General features: G+C 37.2%; 2 long non-coding RNA genes across 2 annotated transcripts; both read left to right on the top strand.

Annotated features, from left to right (window-relative positions):
* The first annotated feature begins 3,979 nt into the window (after window positions 1–3,979).
* LOC130053698 (uncharacterized) lies at window positions 3,980–6,828 on the top strand. Its single transcript, XR_008802063.1, has 3 exons — window positions 3,980–4,201; window positions 6,166–6,336; window positions 6,721–6,828. It is a non-coding gene; the product is annotated as an uncharacterized LOC130053698 (long non-coding RNA).
* Window positions 6,824–10,853, top strand: LOC130053699 (uncharacterized). Its single transcript, XR_008802064.1, has 3 exons — window positions 6,824–6,856; window positions 9,077–9,247; window positions 10,722–10,853. It is a non-coding gene; the product is annotated as an uncharacterized LOC130053699 (long non-coding RNA).
* The last annotated feature ends 5,309 nt before the right edge of the window (window positions 10,854–16,162 follow it).

The raw sequence follows: 16,162 nt of genomic DNA, 5'->3' as shown, positions 1-16,162 counted from the left end.
ATACCAGAGTTGGGATCAGGTGCTTAGGAGAAGGAAGCATCCCCTGTCGACCTGCCACACCCGCCGTGAGCCGCATATATTGATCAAGTAGTGTAAATAGACATGATGAACAGGTTCCCTTATTTCCAATTTTTTAAATGACTTGAGATCGATGTTAGCACGGGTATCCAAATTTCTGAAATACAATTTAATGGACAAGAGCTTGGTCTGCCTATGGTCAGTGTTTAAATCAAGGCAAGCTACTGACAAACAAGTTGATGGTACAGGGGTTTCAACAGTCTCGATTAAAGTCAGCAATTCGCAAATTCTATGGTCGTTATAACGATCTAGTTCGTCAATACAACCTATCATTAGGTCAAATGTTGTCTGACTTGTTTTATACCGATTGTTAAGCCGTTCTTGGCACATTGATTTTGACTGCGGATAACTCCGTTTACCTGATCAGGATATAGGGCTTATGGCGGGTGTGACCGGTCGACAGGGGATGTTTACTCCTCCTAGACACCTGATCCACCTCTGGTGTGTGCAGGGGCCCGTGTTTGTCCACCTATCTATTTTGTTTTGCTTATAGGAGTTATGAGATTGATCACTGTTCGTTATCTTAACCTTTCGTGTATGCATTTGCTTGCTTCTTTTACGTCCATTCAAGATTTTGTCTTCCTGAAATTGAAACGTCGCCCGTAGGAGGTGAATTGTCACAAAGTTAGACCTATAATTCGCACTTAGGGCTGTTAGAGACAGGTTTCTTGTATGTACCAAAACTTTTGCAACACAGAAATTTGGTTTTTAAAGTCCTATTCTATTTACCCATGACCTCATTTCTTAATGGCGACCATTTGGTGAAAACATAGTCGACAACTATCTTTACGTCTTCTGTTTGGCGTAGCCATGACACAAACAGGACTTGAACCCACGACCTTCCGGTTATATAACGAAAAATGTGAGCACTACGCCATAGAGACTTGTGGCAGTACAACGCATATACATGTAGGATAAGAATATATACTAACGGACTTTAAAACTGCAGCACCTATTTGTTTCTGTTCCGTGGGGATCGAGTTAGAATAGGTTCTCAGTACCCTTTGCTTGTCACAAGAGCCGACTAAATGGGGCAGTCCTTCGGATGAGACCGCAAAAAACCGAGGCCCCGTGTCACAGCAACTGTGGCACGATAAAGGTCCCTCCCTTCTCAAAGGCCGTAAGCGCTGAGCGTAGGCCTAAATTTTGCTGCCCTTTACCGATGCTATCACTAAACGAAGTTCATAAATGATCACCCAAATTCTGTTCCACCAATTGTGACAACATAACGTTAAAAGGCCTTCATCCGTCAAAGTCACTTGTGGAATATGTTTGCGGCTGCCTGATGACGGCGAAGCAAGCGCCATTGTAGAACAGTTTCTCAATTATCAACACTTCATGGGACAGATTTGACCTTGGTATCGTCTTGTTTAGGGTTAGTTTAATATAAAAATTTTGCTTCCAATTGGCCATGTCTCCAAACCTTAATCAGATTGAACAAATTTGGGACGAGCTTGGTAGACGTGTATGCAGTCGTCAGTCTCAGCTGTAGAATTCATAACGACTGGAAAGAGCGTTGTTGTTAGGATGACAGAATATTCCTCAAAGAACCATTTGGACCATTTGTCAGACAATGGAATGTCGCCTACTCGTCATCATAATTGCTAATGGTGGATGTACCCGGTATTCGTGAACCACACCAGATGTTTTTTCTTCTTCTGCTTTTGACGTCCTTTGTAGCCTCTTGGGAAATAGCAATGATGTCTTAGAGGGGATGCTTACTCTTCCTAGGCACCGGATCCCACATCTAGTATATCCAGAGGTCCGTCTTTGCCCAACTCTCTGTTTTGCATTGCTTTTAGGAATTATGAGATTGATCACTGTTCGTTATCGTCACCTTTCATTGATGAATGCAAGACTTTTTTATCAACGATCATAGGCCAAAAATGTAGTATACTTCAAATTAATGAAATGAAAAAGACAATTAGATAAATTCAACAGTTTTGTATTTTAACGTCCCTCAGTATTTAACAATATCATAAGTATGAGAATGAGGTATGGTCGTTATAACGATCTAGTTCGTCAATACAACCTATCATTGGGTCAAATGTTGTCTGACGTGTTTCATACCGATTGTTAAGCCGTTCTTGGCATATTGATTTTGACTGTGGATAACGCCGTTTACCTGATCAGGATATAGGACTCACGACGGGTGTGACCGGTCAACAGGGGATGCTTACTCCTCCTAGGCACCTGATCCCACCTCTGGTGTGTCCAGGGGTCCGTGTTTGCCCAACTATATATTTTGTATTGCTTATAGGAGTTATGAGATTGATCACTGTTCGTTATCTTCACCTTGCATTTATATATTTGATATATTTTATATATGAAATATCTTAAAGTTAAAGTCACTAGACTTTTAATTATCAAATCAATATAGTTTGTTTTCTATTCTCAACTTTTTATTCAATTTTCAACTATATACTAGATGTGTATATTCGTGTAGCACAGAACAGGTTCCTCTTCAGACCCTTTCATAAAACAAAAAGCTGAACCTCATGGACTGTCATTATTTTGTTCAATAAATAGTTATATAACATTGAATTTAGTTTGCATTTTGTGTGTGCTGATGATTTAAATGGCATTTCTGTTTCAATATAATTTATAAACTTTTAATTTTATAAGTTGTATGGAAAGCATGCATGTCTGTATACCTACATCAGAAGAAGAGAAAGCAAACATGCCATATCCAGTGTGATCTATTATTTGTATGTATGAAAAAATATATTGATTTTTTTAAATTGTTTCTCATAATAACCTACTTTAATATTCTTCTGAAATATACTTATTTAAGAAATGAACATCACTTTTGAGCTGTTCATGGTCAGTATGAACGGATTTGGATTTGAGGCAAATTCTGTGAATCGCGCATTGCTTCTATTTTGTTGCATAAAACGAACTCCTAGCCTCTGTCACAGTAGTTATTGTGACGTACGTCAACACATAGACATGACGTCACATTTCGTCTCACCCTGCCTTTTATCAACATTGCAAGGTGCACTGTATTTTGGAGGTAGGAGACCGCAAGATTGGGATGATAATCCACGTAAGTTTACAATTTTATCCAAAGGTGTGACTTGCGAGATTTTTGTAACACATGTTGTATTTTTTTTTTCAAATCATTACGCTCTCTCAGTCGCGTGCTTTAAGCGAGTTCATAATCCGTTCATAGTCAATGTGAACAGATTGTGTCGCGCGCTGAAATTGGTTGGTTCATGGAGGAAAATACGATTTGCAATATAGATATAATGAAAACGTCTTATTGTTGCTTATAAACGTATGGGGACCAGGGTTAGAATATGTCCTCAGTACCCATGCCTGTCGCACGAAGTGACTACAAAGTGTGGTCCTTCATATGAAACCACAAAAACCGAGGCCCCGTGTCACAGCAGGAGTAGCGTGACAAAGACATCCCTACTCAAAGGCCGAGTATAGGCCTAAATTTGCATCCCCTCATCGGCAATGGTGACGTCTCCATATGATTGAAATATTCTCGAGAGGGACGTTAAACAATATTCAATCTATCGGGCGTCTGGGACGTTAAACAATCAATCAATCATGTAAACGTATGTACGTATGTATATTCAGCCTCGCATAAGCATACTACCAACTTTCATATCATACATGTATGAGTGACGGCTCCTTGGTGGATGGTCTCGAAATGGTAGATCACAAGAAGTATTCTAGCCACGTATTAACTATTCCAATTTAGTTTCCATTCACAGCTAAAGTTAGCAGTCGGCATGTGTAGTTGTTGTATTTCTCATTAACAGCTGTTTATTGTGATGAGGTGGAAAAAAAATACACTCCTAAACAAGTCCACACGCACCATTTTTCAGCATACTGGTCAATGATCTTTGATGTAAGAATTATGTTTCAGTTGATGGAGGTAGTAGCGACTTTGGACCCTGGTCTGAGTGGTCTTCCTGTAGTTCTAGCTGTATTCAAGCCAGAAAAAGACAATGTAATAAGAAAAATACATCATCAGGAAATGAAAGTGGAGGCTGTATCTCTGATACGATAGAAGCGAAAGTCTGTGATATTGATCGCTGTTCCCCATCTACCCCTCAAACTACAAAATCCCCAACAACTCGACTTCCTCCCACCACAACCACATCATCAGGTACTCTTCTGAAAATAGCTAATATAATATTTAACATTATTATATTTAACATATTTAACATTAATAATATAACATTAACGGCAAACTGACAACTCAACTGTATGACAAACGGGATGATTTCAGCTTCTCCATCGTCAACTTCCCACATTTATGTAGCAATATTCCATTATCACCTGCATATGGTGTTTATATATCTCAACCGATTCGATATGCAAGAGCTTGTTCTGGGTATAGTCAGTTTTTAAATCGAGGTAAACTACTGACAAACAAGTTGATGGTACAGGGATTTCAACAGTCTCGATTAAAGTCGGCATTTCGCAAATTCTATGGTCGTTATAACGATCTAGTTCGTCAATACAACCTCACATTGGGTCAAATGCTGTCTGACGTGTTTCATACCGATTGTTAAGCCGTTCTTGGCACACTGATTTGACTGCGGATAACTCCGTTTACCTGATCAGGATATGGGGCTCACGGCGGGTGTGACCGGTCAACAGGGGATGCTTACTCCTCCTAGGCACCTGATCCCACCTCTGGTGTGTCCAGGGGTCCGTGTTTGCCCAACTATCTATTTTGTATTGCTTGTAGGAGTTATGAGATTGATCACTGTTCGTTATCTTCGCCTTGCATTTACTAAAACGATTAAAACGATATACCGATCTAAGATGGATCTCGGAATCCCATATTGTTTATACATTCCGTGTCTGCAAAATGAAATGATTTAGCTTTTCAGATCTAATGGGAAGATAATATTTGTAGACGTTCGATATATTCTATCGTCAATTCCGACGGTGATATCAAACTAGTTCCTGGTTTGTTGTTCACTGTATATCTTTATCTTTTTATCAAATGTCAGTATACGTATACTTATTGTTTTCCCTACAAGTTAGAAGAAATAATATATTGTTGTGGCCTCCTATTCAACATTTAGATATATCGACGATGTTTTGTTTATTAACAATAATAAATTTCATTGATATATCGATTCAATATATCCCTGCAAGTTCGATTTAAAAGACAGCACAGAGTCGTTCACCTCTGCTTGATATTTAGATGTTTTATTGAAAGTAGACATTAACGGTAAACTGATAATTCAACTGTATGAAAAAGGGATGATTTCAGCTTCTCCACCGTCAACTTCCCATATTCATGTCGCAATAGTCCAAAATCACCTGCATATGGTGTTTAAATCTCTCAACTGATTCGATACATAAGAGCTTGTTCTGCGTATGGTCAGTTTTTAAATTGAGGCAAGCTACTGACAAACAAGTTGATGTCACAGGGGGTTTCAACAGTCTGGGGAAGTTTACTCCTCCTAGGCACCTGATCTCACCTCTGGTGTGTCCAGGGATCCGTGTTTGCCCAACTATATATTTTGTATTGCTCATAGGAGTCGACGCAGGCTACTGACAATCAAGTTGATGGTGCAGGGGTCCAACAGTCTCTTTTAAAATCAGCATTTCGCAAATTCTATGGTCGTTATAACGATTTAGTTTGCCAATACAACCTATCATTGGGTCAAATGCTGTCTGGCGTGTTTCGTGCCGATTCTTAGGCCGTTCGTGGCACACCGATTTTGACTACGGATAACTCCGTTTACCTGATCAAGATATAGGGCTCATGGCAGATGTGAACGGTCAACAGTGAATACTTACTCCTCCTAGACACCTGATCCCACTTCTGGTATATCCAGGGGTCCGTGTTAGCCCAACTTTTTATTTTGTATGGCTTATGGGAGTTATGAGATTGAACACTGTTCGTTATCTTCGCCTTTCAAAACAAAGTATAAAAACAAAGTTTTTTTTTCAATATTATATAAAGTGGTTATAAAGTTTTATACATGGGGTGTAGTTTTCGAATGTATTGAATGATCTTCATTTGACCCGCGTATTGTACAGTTAAAATCCTGATTACTTCGTTCTTTGTCTTTTTGAATTCTAACGCCATATTTCGCTCATTTACAGCAATTTGTGGAAAACCGCCTAAAATTGAGAGAGCCACCATCTCTGCTGGAGGAAATGTAGAGGGTGCCACTCGTACTTATGTCTGTAATCAAAACACAAGTACAGAAGGCAACACAACGATCACGTGTGGTCCGGACGGACAGTGGTCAAGCACGAACCTTTACTGCAGGCGTTTGTATAGTTTCATAAGAATTCCATTATCTCTATGCGTTGGGGAGTTTATAGGATTTTGAAAAAGATCAGGGTATTGAAGCTATATTTAGTTCAAGTTGCAAGACGTGTTTCTATGCTTTTTTAATTGTTTGAATTGTAATTGGCAAGTTATAACGTATATTTACTGGTTTCTGTACGGTTATTGTAGCCCACAATAACTCGCAATGCTTTTTACTACCGTCATAGCGAATGCAAATGTTTCAACAATGATCTTTGTTCAATAACAGCATGGCTAGAACAGAAAAACTTTTAGCAACGTATGGAAATGTGTTGTGTTACCTTTACACGGCGTCAAAGTATCAAATATGCGTCCTATTTAATTAAATTTTTTGCAATTTCTAGTGTCTTGTGGACCACCACCAACAATACCGCGAGGTGCTATCTCTAAAGGTGACAATCTCCAGGGCACAACAAGAACGTATTCTTGTCTTAATAACACCATTATGACAGTGGTCAAAGACGGATTTGCAATGTCGATGTAAGTATGGTATACATGTATTTAGACATCACTACCTCTATGGTCCATACAATAATTTATTTGTAAATACATGCACAAGCTATAATTGGATCTCATATTGTTTGACGTATTCAAACAGAGGTCCCGTGTCACTTGAGATGTGGCACGATAAAGATCCCTCCCTGCTCAAAGGCCATATATAAACGCTGAGCATAGGCCTAAATTTTGCAGCCCTTCACAGACAGTGGTGACGTCTCCATATGCGTGAAATATTCTCGAGGGGGGGGGGGGCGTTAAACACTATTCAATCAATCAATCATAGCATTTGTTATGACGCTCTTTAAATACTGATTTTAACTATGGAATACACCTTTTATCTCGGCTCGCAGCGGATTTGACCGCTCAACAGGGGATGCTTACTGCGTCGAAGCACCTGATCCCACCTTTGGTATATCTTGTATAGCTTTATGAGATTGATATCTGTTTGTTATCCTCACTTGTGCGAAAAGAATTGAATCATTTCACCACCTTTACAAAACTAGATACAGTGGAAAATGTTTAATCCAACACCTGTGCAAGTCGTTTCATTAGACATTCTGACCCTCATTTTTATTCTAAATTTCATATTTCCATTGGGTTTTTTTTTTTTTACACTATTTATTCCGACACAATTTGTATTCCGACAAAACAATTGTTTTCCAGTCGGATTAGGCAGGTTGCACTGGCAGAATGGATAAAAAGTATAAGAGGAATAAATCCATGTATCAGATACATCAAAACAAAAGTACGTACAATCTATCCTTCCCTGTTTAGTAAACCAGAAGTGATAAATGAACGATATAAGTTACATGAGAAATAAGTTTTGACTCCAGCTGAAAGAGTTTATAACAGCATTCTCATTGTTTGTAAGGCTCATTTTTACAAATGTATTTTTAAACGAATTTGACACTAATTCCACATTTGGTAGTCCCATTTATACTCCAATTTAACTGCCCTTTTAAGGTAAGGTTTGCGAGATTTTGACATGTAGTGAACAAAGTCATGTTGCATATAACTATGCTCAGTAGTAATTTATCTTATAAAAATTTACACAAACATTCCTCCAGATGAATTCAAGACTAGACATTTTGACATCGTAGGCAGTTGCTTCTTCAACAAAAAAAGGACGAAAGGAAATATTCATATCTAGTGATCAGTCATTCAAAAATTACTTTGTTAAACACCACTCTGACTCTACATAAGTACTCTGACGATGATATTAAAAATGTGTTGGATTTCTTCATTGATAATATCTTCGTAGTCTTTGGTGATCAGGTCTTCGAACGAATTGTTCTTCTTTATTAGCTGACTTCTTTTTATATCATTACGAGGCAGAATTTATTCAAAAGTTTCTACAAGAAACAACAAGAGATATTGTATAGAGCATAGAAGTTAATGACAAACTCACAGCTCAACTTAGTGACAGATGGGATGGTTTTAGCTTATCCATCGTCAACACCCTGTATGTATATAACAATATTCCATTATCACCTGCATATGGTGTTTATGTCTCTCAACTGATTCGATATGCAAGAGCTTTGTTCTGCATATGATCAGTTTTTAAATCAAAACAGGCTACTGACAAACCAGTTGGTGTTACAGGGGTTTAAACAGTCTTGTTTAAAGTCAGCATTTCGCAAATTCTATGGTCGTTATAACGATCTACGTTGCCTTGCGTTGGGTCAAATGCTGTCTGACGTATTCCACGTCAATTGTAAGGCCGTTCTTTCCATGTTGATTTTAACTGTGGTATGTGTTACCGGTCGACAGGGGATGTTTACTCCAACTAAACACCTGATCACACCTCTGGTATATTCAGGGACCCAATTTTTCACAACTCTTATTTTGTATTCCTTATAGCAAGGTGAGGATAACGAACAGGGATCAACCTCATCAACCTTTTCATATAGCAATTTCCTTGTCCAATCTATCAAACATTTACGTTTTATAGTAAGTAAGGAATTAAAAACTGTAGCATTGAATACTATAGTATAATCAAATCGTAAAATAAATCTGTTAAAAGAACCTGCCATACTTGTATTAAGAAACAGAGAACTATTGTTGAAGTAACAGCATAATAAACACTGTGATATCTTTAGTGACGTATGGAGTTATACAGTGTTGCCACTGTATCAAATATTTTTTAGAACGACATAACGGATTAACATGATTATTATTGACTTCATTACTATTGACTTCAAGTGTCTTGTGGACCACCACCAACAATACCACGAGCTATGGTTTCTGAAGGCAATACTCTCATTGGCACAACAAGAAAGTACATTTGTCTTCGAAACACCATCATGACAGGTACACCAACTATCACCTGTGGCGTGGATGGACAGTGGTCAAAGACGAATTTGCAATGCCGGCGTAAGTATCTTGTATTCAATTGAGTATGAGTACATCCCCATGTTAAGTAACGGAAGAGTGACTTCAGTTGCATATCATGCACGTTTAAAGGGGCATGGACACGATTTGAGCAGAAAATTTTCTAATCTTATTATTTTATTTTTAATGTTTAGAGTGCTTAACTAAGGTATTACTAATGATCAGCAAACTTTTGAATGTCAGTAGGCAAGGTACATGGGATATACAGAGGTCACAAGTCCTTGCTATGTAAACAAGGCTCGTGCCATGTTTTTGTTAACATAGGTTAAATAAACTAGTAAAAGTTTCGTTTAAAGCAGATTTTCTTTTAACTTAGAAATGGATTCTTAACACAATTAAATATTTTCTAGTGTTGATTTTGTTTTAAACACGCTATTTCCTATTACACAGTCTAATATAAACAAAACATGGCGCGAGCCCTGTTTACATAACAAAGAATCCCGAGGGCTAGCTGTATCTCACTTATAACTCAACAACTGATATTCAAATTGTGATTGACCATTAGAAATACTTTAGTAAAAGGACACATCTCATGTTTTCAAAGTATACAAAATTACATGCATGTTGTCTTCTTTATGCTTATAGTAATTAATTCTGATAGTTTGTTCGCAGAAATTTTGCGATAATCAACCGCAATACAGAGTTAAATGTAAGCCCCGATTTCAAAAAATCTAGTTAATTAGTTTAGTAGTCACGTGGTACAGTGACGTCACATGTACCCTTCTTCGATCAACTGATTGTGAAAGTAATGCGAGATATTATTAAAAACTCAACTTTAGAGCCTAATTTATTTACCATGAGCAACATTTAAATTGATGTTGACAAATTTTCCGAGCTTTATATGTTTTTCCCACCAGTGCATACATATAGTGATGTAAATACCCAACTATAGCAAGTAAAGAATGTATGAAATCGGCAATACTGCGAGTAAATAATGTTTATATAGGTCGCTGTCTACAAACTGTTTGGTAATGTTCCTTTATACATCTGTAATTGGTCCTGTTTTTCTAAATGAAACAGAGCAATTATTATTTATTTTTGGATTAGACAAATTATAATAAGTTATATTTTATGAAAGGTTAATAGATGTTTTCAAACCCGAAGGTACATATGACGTCACACATAATGGCGCATAAAATAGTGAAAGTAAATATGCATATCGCAAGATTTGAATTTCATCGCTTTCAAACTCGAAAACTACGCACAATATTCAAACTCGAAAACTACGCACAATATTTCATTCAAAACACATTTAAAGTAGTTTTAGGCATGAAAGAAATTAATTTTTACTGGAAAATGAAAAGTTTAGAAACATGCGTTGTGTCCTTTAAGCACTGTAAACAATAAGAATTGAAAATTTTTAGCTCCATCCGTGTCCATGCCCCTTAAAGTGTCTGTAATTTGAATCCTGATTGAATTGTGGAAATAATCTCATTAAAGTATCCTCTGCTTTAAGGGAAAAGACCAGATCCGTCAGAAACCTCGCCGGACAGCTCATCAGAAACCTCCTCAGACAGCTCATCGGACGATGACGACTAATCCTCAGATCCGTAATCCTGATCAGAAGACCATTTTTATGTCGATTTGACGCAGTGTTGCTATTCTAATGAACATCTTTTATTGAATACAATACAATTGGAGTGGATCCAAGTTTTTACCATTTAAAATATCCTCTCCATTATACAATGCAATTTATATATCAAAGGATTGCAACCCAAACACACATTGTTCAAACTCTGTTATAGATTATAATGACAATTGTTGATTCCAATACTCAGTGGGGATCCGGGTTAGAATAGATCATCAGTATACCCCTTGCTTGTCGTAAGAGGCGACTAAATGGGGCGGTCCTTCGGATGAGACCGCAAAAACCGAAGTCCCGTGCCACAGCAGGTGTGGCACGATAAAGATCCCTCCCTGCTTAATGGCCATAAGCGCCGAGCATAGTCCTAAATTGTTCAGCCCTTCGCCGGCAGTAGTGACGTCTCCATATGAGTAAAATATTCCCAAGAGGGACTTTAAACAATATTCAATCAATTAATAAATCAAATATTACCTCAAGTACTAGGTGGGGTTTGTTTGAATAAGTAGGAAATACTGTGGAATCATCATTGTTCGTGGGGGACTGATATTCGTGGATTTCGTGGGTCACTCTTACTCATGAATTTACGTGTCCTCGAACATCTTTTTAAACCAAGTAGAGTTATCTCACCTAGTGAAATCATATCGCTTACCCACGAAATTACGTCCCCACGAACCAGGACAATTTTGTATATCCACGAACATTGGCCCCCGCGAATTAAAATGATTCCACAATAGGTTGTTGTGTGTCTTGGACTAACAGTAGCTGTGAGTTTTGGTTTTGCCTTCTATGTGTCCATCCTCTTTTTGTGTGAAGATATAATACATGTAGGTAGTCCTGTACCAATGCTAGCAGCATGATTTGAAGCCCAGTAATTTGTCTTCACGTACAATAATATTGTCAAGCTCAGACCAACCTAAGTCACTAGAAAATACAATTCTAAGGTATTTGCGGGATGAAACATGTTCAACGTAACACTGTTGCAAAACTAAATTTGGTAGTTTTGTTTCTTTTCATTGACAAAAACAAAAGCACGGTTTTAGTTTGCCGAGGCTATAAAAAGTTAAGAATCTTGAATTATTAATGGACAACGACGGACGATAACCAATTGCAAGCATAGGCAATTGCAATTATAAGGAAATTCAAGAATGAAAATGCCAAAAAAAAAAAAAAAGAAAAAAAAAAAAAGAACACCCCCCCCCCCCCAGCAAAACAAACAAACAAAAAACAACAAAACACGTTGATGACGTTAAATATATTTTAATCTAACTAAGAACATTATTTCCAATTTTAAAAAAAGATATAACACAGATAATTTCGATATTGTATCCACGAGTGTTTTATTCCACTCCGAGAAACTTCAACAGTCTTCGTCGCAGTCCGTGCTTCTTTGGTTTAGGCACCTGTAATTTATACGATCTTTGTTGTAAATTCATGACATATAGAGCTATCCTAAATCCTAACAGACCAATATCCTTCCACATCATTGGAGTACAATCAAGTCGAGAAATACTCAATGCATATATTCAACTCCGACTCGGGGTGCTCTGCACATTTTACAATCCAGGCATTGACAATAAAAACGTTTACAATAATCCTTTTTTTTTTAAATTCGGCCAGCGTAATACTGGGCACACCTTTTTGTGACAGACACCTGCACTATACATTCCCAATATCTGGAAATGTGGGGATTTATATCCTCTGCATTTACAAAGTCATGACCCATCAAGAATAAGACTACATTACAATGTTATATCTCAAAGCAAACTGTGATCTGTTAGGGCGAGACAATACAATATCGATATTCCGGTGTATTGCAAGACATTATATGTATGTACTTTGTGTTCTTTTTCCTGACAGAGTTTCATATAACTGTATCAAGGACCAATGCCCTGACTTTTTACAACATAGATAATGCAGTATGCGTTTTTCCATTACAAATTATCCCTACAGTGCTACTCTCGAACTTTCTTATAATAGAATTAAACGTTTATGAATTCCTAGAAATATTTATGTTAATTCAAGTTATAAAATGAATGTAATTTGTAAGCATATTTACCAGTTTTACATGTACATTGGTGACAGGAGAACTTTGTGACATTGACGGTTTTGTGTTGTCTTCCAGTTCTTCATGATCAACAGTGTCCTTTTCTCTCTCCTGATAAAAAGCAGCTTATTATAATACATATCCTTAACACCCTAAATGACAATCGTGGTGTCACTCGTATCACAAATGCAACGAATAATAAAAATACCTGAATCGGGATCTTAAAAGTGTCGATGTTAAACATGAATAGCTTCCATGGCAGAGGCTCTTCATTGTCATCTTCACTGTCATCTTCAGTGTCATCCTCGGGTATGTTTTCCTGAACGTGGAAGTTCTATAACAGACATGAAACTTATTTCAGATTAAAACGCATACTGTCTAGTGTCACTGTTCTACTAAGTACTGTGTATCAGGAAGGGAGAAAATACAACGGACCAGACCGAGATTCGAACCCTGGCCCCCTGAATATTTAGTCAGGTGGTCTTCCATATTGAGATATCTGGCCATCGGCGATCGAACCCGGCTGACTGCTTTATTTGCATTACATTAGTTATTTACTAATGTACATTTAACATTGCCAGCTATGTTATAATACTTATAACATATGATTACTATTTAAGTTATATCACTAGCATTGCATGACTAATGTAAATTACTAGTATTACATTGCTGATAGAACATTATAGTGTTAAATTGCTAATTTTACAGTACTAATTCTATATCACTAATGTTGCTAACGTGTGGATCAAAGAAAAAGCAAAACGTCAGCCTTCAGGAATATAAAAAAGATTAGTTCAAATCTGATGAACTGGTGATGTACCTTTGTCTCCTGTTTGTGAAGGGATTGAAAATAGGCGTCTGTCGCCCAAGGTGGCAGAAACATCTGGAAATAAAGATTTACATACAGAATCTGCAATTCAATTTCACCTCATAATAACACACTGGACTGTTTATCCATTAAGCATCCAAAACTTACGTTGACGCCTGCATGTTTTTCTTTGATGATTTCAATTCTTTGGATCGTTTTCAGGATCGTTTTCCGCCCAACAAACTCACTCTGTAATAATTCATCAATACATCAGTTAGAAGATAATAACCATTTTATAAATATATATGCTAATAAATAATAATAAGAAAAGCATTTATTCCAGAAGTATAGTTCTTACCATCTCCTGTTTGTTATCGGCAGCGATGTCAAAAATGGTTGAGTCCATTTCAATGTTAATTCAATCAGTTTCAGATCTAAAATGATGGAAAAAATGAATTTAGTTGCAGAACACCCCCCCCACCCCCCACACACACCCCCCACACACAAAATGGTAGTATGTTTTTTATCTCCCATGTCAATAGTCAGCTGTTAAATTTGACACCAAGTGAAGAAAAGTAGGAGATCGCAGACTAATTTACAAATAATGCGGTCTGGATTCCCGAACTTTCGTGTGATACACTGAAAAGTCTACTCACTGCGCTTTGCCAGATATACACCTTGTTGTAGCAACAAAGGAAATGTTGTGACGTTACACTAGTATGACGTCATCCCATTGTTACGTATGGAGAATCGCGGTTTGGAACACGCGGACAGTCACGGATCACGGAACTCTCGGATTACGGGAAAAAGTCAATCTGATTACAATCAGCTCCTCGATCCGCTCCTTTGTCTTTATGTTGTCGTTATACGACTTAATTTTAATCAGATTGGGGGAAAGTATAAGAAAAATAAAGTATGAATCATTTTTACACAGAAATGCATAATTCGTTTTCTTCAAAATTCACTTTGGTATCCGTGAATTTGTTACTTAACAATCTTTCAGTGATTCATGGAACTCTTCTTTAATTTTGTATTCCTTCTATGAGATGGATCACTGTTTTAATATATTCATCTTTTCTCAGCAGATCACCATTTTATTTTAAATGATGATTATGGGTTACTCCCTTTCCAATCATCATATTCTATAGACAATCAAATTACAAATTAGACAAAAAGCTGAAAAATTATTAAATATGTGCATTATATATTAATTGAAAATATTGAATGATCGTACTATTTGGTGATATGTTTGGCAAATACACTTGTTTTTACACCAAATGGCTGTAGATAGCACAGTATATATATGTGTATGTTTTGGCTTCGAAAAAATACTTTCAACTAACTATATTATACATGCATTTCAGAATCTCCAATTTTTTACCTACATTTTCTGATCGTCATTGCTTGTTAGAATGGTCACCGCCCGATATTAAGGATACTAATACCCATTCAACATCACCAAACTACACTCGGTCAGATGAGTTACACGCTCCCTTTTTAGGCAGCCCTCAATTCTGTTTACAATCAATTCTTGAGAACTCACAAATTGTTAGTTGCAGGTTGTAAATTTATATATTACTAAGAAACATTAGATATCATTTTATTTAGGTAAAGAAAGCCAGCAAATGTTTAGAATGATCGAAAATGTTGCGGGAGTGAATCAGATTTAAGAATGTAAGCTTGAAAGTTATGAATGAAAATTACTGAACGAAGTATGAAACTAGCAAAACACTCCACCCCACCCCATTCCCACGATTTAAGACAGTGAAGATTGGGAGAAAAACTTTTTGAGGCAGACATGATAGAAGACTATCTATCCTACAAATTAGGATTTCGGAGATCGCCCAAAACACCTTGTTTTCGTTGTTTTTGCTTTTCTTTGTTAACATATTATTACAAGCAACTTCCAATTTTACTTACGACTGCCCCCCCCCCCCCCCCTCTCTCCCCCGAAACTTTGAAATACGATGAAACTTAACTGAAAAGTACAAATTTTAGATGCAGTTTAAAACCCTGTCTCGGTGACAGTCTTCGATCCCCGTTCCAGATTGTTTTTATTCAATAAAAACAGAATATATCAGAATATTTAAGTACCATTTCTCGTCATCTTAGATTCTGATAGTTGATTGATCATATTATTTTCTTATTTCGTAAAATAATATGTGAAAACTCCGGGACCTGTGAGATCGACAAATAAAAACAACGCTAAAAGCCGGTGTTGTATAGTAGCCTTTCCTACATAGTAGATTTTCCCCCGGAAAAATGGCTATATGGTAGCCTTTCCCCTAGGGGGAAACACTACTATCTAGTAGATCTTCCCCCATGGCAGGGTTACCCCCCCCCCCCCCCACCCCATTCTCTCACCAGAGGGCGCGTTACGCAAGCTTCAGAAGAGCGCACGGAACTCTGGTTAGAGAACAACAAATATTGATATTGCATAGATCTGAGTATCGAAAAGTG

This window comes from Ostrea edulis, chromosome 3 (assembly GCF_947568905.1).
Source record: "Ostrea edulis chromosome 3, xbOstEdul1.1, whole genome shotgun sequence".
Lineage (NCBI taxonomy): Eukaryota > Metazoa > Mollusca > Bivalvia > Ostreida > Ostreidae > Ostrea > Ostrea edulis.
This window is presented reverse-complemented; position numbering and strand designations above follow the sequence as displayed.